The 4,817-nt window shown below is 50.6% G+C and overlaps 1 protein-coding gene across 5 annotated transcripts in view; it reads left to right on the top strand.

Moving 5' to 3' along the window:
• Positions 1-748: 748 nt before the first annotated feature.
• Positions 749-4,817, top strand: part of ST6GAL2 (ST6 beta-galactoside alpha-2,6-sialyltransferase 2) — a 94,644-nt gene continuing 90,575 nt past the window's right edge. For 2 of the 5 annotated variants that reach the window (XM_017847743.1, XM_017847747.1), the window contains exon 1: positions 1,632-1,885. The gene's annotated coding sequence lies outside the window, so the exon portion shown is untranslated. Of the gene's footprint in view, positions 814-1,607; positions 1,886-4,817 lie in introns of those variants that run through there. The other 3 variants (XM_017847746.1, XM_017847745.1, XM_017847744.1) reach the window with 3 other exon arrangements.

Raw genomic sequence — 4,817 nt, 5'->3', positions numbered from 1 at the left:
ATTGCTTCCCCACCCCCCAAAAAAGCGTAAACTACTTAAATTAACGTAATTGTGGATTTTTAAATAATACATTTAAAGGAAGATCTCTGTCTCCAAAATGTGCATCCTTGTAGCGATTGAGGGTGTGGGGTGGGGTGAGGGCTGACTAACCAGTCCCCCTGAGATGGGCCCAACCTTAACAATATTACCCATCTGCCTGGCATTCCCCTACACCTGAACAGGTTTTTGGGTCCGCGAGAGAACCAGCGGGGTGGGGCACCCAATGCCAGGAGCGCGCGGAGAACCACGTTGAAGTTCAGAGGAGAGTATTTACCAGCAAACAAAGGGCGGCGCGGTTCGGGATCCTAGGACCAGCTGCCGCCGCCTCTAGAAAACGCAAGGGCCGCAGTGACAAGTGGACATTCCGCACGCGACCAGACGGACACCCGATCTGCACCTCCCCGCGGCCCCGCCCGCAGGCTCCAGCCGCCCGGCCCGCAGCCGCCCACTGGCTCCCGAGGCCGCTTCACCACGTGTCCTGCAGGCCGCTACCCCAAGAACTTTCCGTCCCTCTTGGGGCTGGGGACTGGCAGTGGGGAAGGGCGGGCAGGTGGGGGTCTCCAGGGAGCACCGTTACCGGACTTGGCGAGCGACCCTTTCCAAATGGAAGGTGGCCCGCTCCCAAGTCCATCCCAGATCCTTAGAGAAGCTCCGGGAGCGAGGGCCAGGCAGTAGCTCGGAGCCTGGCTGAGCGAGAGGAACAAAGGGAGCGAGCGAGCTGGGGAGGATGCTGCGCTCCCCTGCGCCCCACCCAGCCGGCTGCCAGGCGCGCAGGTAGCCCGGCCTTCGGCGCTGGCGGAGGGAGGTGTTGGAGAGGGTACATAAAGACTCACTTCCGCCGGGGCAGGCGCCCGGACTCCCTCCCCGCCGCCCACAGCCTGTGCGCATTCCTGCATCCCTGCCGCCGCCCGGGACCCGAGTGTCCCGGGGGTGTCCAGGCGCGGTGCCAGGCGGGTACTGTGCAGGTAACCCTCGGAAGAACTAGGGCTGGATGGAGGCGGCGGCCGGGGAGAAACACGCCTTTTTAGGCAGCCGTGCTGCCCCGCACCGCCCCACGCAGCCCAAGTCTGCAATCACTCTCCGCGAGAAGCAGGGATCCGCGCGCAGCCAGGGAGCGCCCCGCCTGCGCTCGCCCGCGGGCCGAGCTGTCGGTCCGGGGGCGCGGGGAGGGGGCAGCCCAACTTCCCAGTGCGCGGCTCCCGCCCGCTAGGTGAGCCTGGATCTGGGAGGATGAAAGGGATGGCGAAGAGGGAGGGGGCTCTAGGGCGTGCGGAGCTCAGGGGCGGGGCGCGGCGCAGCCTCCGTGCGGGGGCCGGGAGCCGCCGCCTCTCCCCGGGGCTCGGGGCCGCGGGTTCCTCTAGCCGCGGGAGCGGCCGCCGCGTTGCCCCCGAACAATGAGGCGTGCCCGGGCGCGGAGCCTGACCAGCCCCCCGCCGGCTGCTTTGAGGCCGAGCCACCCGCTGTGCCCCGCCGCCCGCGCTTGCAGCTGCCGCCGGCGTGGAGCAGCGCTGGCTCGGGAGAGGTGATCCCGCAGGCCGCCCGGGACCGGAGCGCGGGGCAGCTCGAAGACCCTGGAGTGGTAGGAGGAGGACTCGAAGACGACTCCAGCAGCACACTCGCCTTTTGCAGCCCCCAAGTTCGGCGGCGTGAGTCGGGAGCCCCAGGCCGGGGTCCCAGCTCTAGCGGGCGTCAGTGTGAGTGTGGGAGCGCGTGGCGCGCGCACCCGAGCGGCTGCTGGGGAATAAAATGTGACACGCACGCCTCGGACTCCAGTGCCGCGCGGCCAGGGGTAGCGCCGAGCAGCACGGTGTCCTGCGCTTCGCGGCGCGGCTTAGGCAGAAGGCTGGTAAGAGAGGGCACTGGCTAAGGGTGGGCGACACCTTCCTCGGTGGCGCTGTAGCCTGCGCGCTGCTCTGCGCGGAGTTACACTCCGCGTTTAGGAGCCAGACCCGTGTGTGGGGAATATTGAAGGTGGTTTGGGGAGAAGCAGGAAATTCTGGAGAAGCGAACAGGAGGACGGCTTGCACTTTGGGGAAGGGCGGATACAGTTGTGCCCCTGTGGCTCAGTAACGGTGATCTTTTATTTTTGGCTCTGGAAGGGAGTGAAGATTTTTGTCTTTCTTCAGCACAAAACTGCACTTCTTAGAGGTTAAAGTGTGTTCTGTTGATTTCTGGTTCTCTGTAGCTATAATGTTAGGGGTAGTAGGGATCTTTAGAATCCTAAATACCCGAGTGTTAATTCTTAATGTAGTTGGCAGGCGGCAAACTCCGCTTTTGGGTTTACTTTCCGCGGTGTACAGAGTGGATATTTGATGCATTCTTTGGAGTAGGGAGTGTGACGTCCATCTCATTCGGATTTGCCGGTTCTGTGTTGGGGGACGGAACTCATGGCTCTCGCAAGTGCTGCCTTCCAAAGAGCTGAATAGCTGTGTTTGGAGAAGCTGTGCTTTCCAGGAATTTAAATGAGACTTTTTGTGATTGCCTTCCAGGTCTCTCCTCCTAGTACCATATTTGTTTTGTCAGGCTGAACTTTCAAAGCTGTTTTGTAATCTGAGAAGCACTTTTGGGAGGAAAGTAATGCTTGGCTGGATTTTTGTGAACTTATTGTTATTGGACATGCGAAAAATTTGGCGAGAGGCAAACCATATTTGGTTGAAATCATTGTCTTTTGCACCACTGCCCTTCTGACCATAAAGGGATATGCTGGCCCTCCTCGCCGCGGACTGCCTGCTTGGGTGAGGGGACCTTTGGTGGGCCGGCAGCACATTTTGCATTTAGAGAACTTTCTGCACACTTGAAAAACCCCATGCTGGTTACTTTGATGCTTCAATTTTTTGAAATTCTGATCAACATTTTTTGCCAACTTGAAATATAATTTACGACTAAGGAAGAATTCCAGTAAAGGGAAGTGCTATATATATATATATGATGTATATGTATGTACATACACATAGGATCATTTATATATATATACACACACACATATATATCATCCTGTTGCTGCAAATTTAGGGTTAAACTTCTGAAAACTCTGAAAATTTAGGGTTAAAACTTCTTTTAAAAGGAAAATGATGAGTGGCCTTGAACCAGTTTTACCTACTCCCCTTCCCCGTTATTTTCTGGAACTGACAACCAAAATTTTATAGCAAGTGAGGAATTTTATACTAACGCATTAAAAGAAACTGTTGGCAAAGGTATATGGATATTGTGCTCAAAACTGATGAAACCCTAAAATAATAGGTGAAGTGCCTTAAATTTTACTGCAAAGTTAAAAGGTACTCAGACTTTTGGAATTCTCTATCTAATTCTTACTTCAATAGGTATAAATTATAGCATCTTACCTTTTTGCTTGATACTGTGAAAGCTTCTGGAGTTTTGAGTTAAATCTCTTGTAGAGATTGTGATGGGAGTCACCGCTGTATCTGGAGTACTGAGCTCCACAGTTCAGAGAGGCTTTGGATGGATACTCTTGGAAAGAGGTCAGAGCAAAGACCAACATTTGTTGAGTTTGCTCTGTGGTGCACACGATCTAGGAAGCAAGGATACAAAATTGAGGATATTTAGACTAGAGGATTCAAGGTTGAGACAATTTAACATTTGAAAATATGTGAATGATTTATTATGCAGAAGAGGGCAATTAACTGTGTTGAGTTTCTGATGAGGATAATTAAGAGGGAAAAGGTGTATTCTGTGGGGTGAAGACATAAGTTGAGTCTAGAGTGTTGTGGCCAATCCAGCCAGCAAAGATTGGTTAAATAGTGAAAGGACTGCTGAAAAAAATTCCTGTACGTGCTTGTTTCTGGAGGTTCCATCCCCCAACCCGGAGCTTCTCCTCTTTCTGAGATGACTTAAGTGTGTGAGGCTCTGTTCTATTGCTTATACTGATACCGATTGAAATTTTACCCTCCAGGTGTAGAATTTATCCAAGCATTTCTCAAGTGCTTAAATCTTTTCTGAAATGACAAACTCATTTCTAGGCTTCTGCCCCTCCCGCTTAGGTAAATAAGTGATAGGTTCCTTTCCAAAACCTTGGAGATATTTGTCCTCTGGGAAGCTCTTAATTAATTTGCAGATTTGCTACCTCATTGGTAAGACTTTGAATAAAAATATCTTATGCATGATAATAAGGACAGTCTTTGTTAATGCATTTGTTCTTTAAGAATATTGTGTTATTCCTGATCGATTTTTTTCTTCTCCTGGATTTTCTGTAATAAGATCTTAAAATTTAATTGCTTAAATTAAATTAAGTACCTAATTCAACATGCATAAATATCTAAGGGAATCAGATAGTACCCTCATGGCAGGTGTATGTTAAGGTTTGATTTTCTAAGCATTGAAACCTGAAAACCCATCCCTTTAAAAAAATGGGATGAAATTCCCAAATGACTATAAAAGTAGTAATTGCATATAATTATTTACTAATTTTGCAAAGTAGAAGGGAAACACAGGTGTGTATTTGCACAGAAGTTTTCAATGTTCTTACTCCAGTTGTTGATGCCAGTGCCATAGACTGAATGGGCTGTGGATGACCAGCCACCATTAGTGGATTACCACATTTTCAGTTTAAGATGGCTACCATTTTCCCGAGAGCTCTCCTTCCAACTTTTGAGAAATTTGTTTCTAAATGTTATTAAGTACACAGTTCAAAGACATCAGTGTTAGAGAAACATGGATTTATTATGCCCCTTCCAAAATTTGAAGTTTACCCTTACTTGGTCCCAGCCACCTCCCACGCCTCCCATTGGATTTTTTTTTTTTTTTTTTTTTTTTTTTTTTTT

The sequence above is a fragment of the Rhinopithecus bieti genome, unplaced genomic scaffold (genome assembly GCF_001698545.2).
Source record: "Rhinopithecus bieti isolate Rb0 unplaced genomic scaffold, ASM169854v2 scaffold_29830, whole genome shotgun sequence".
Taxonomy (NCBI): Eukaryota; Metazoa; Chordata; class Mammalia; order Primates; family Cercopithecidae; genus Rhinopithecus; species Rhinopithecus bieti.
The sequence above is the reverse complement of the archived record's forward strand: the minus strand, read 5'-3'. Positions and strand labels throughout refer to the sequence as shown.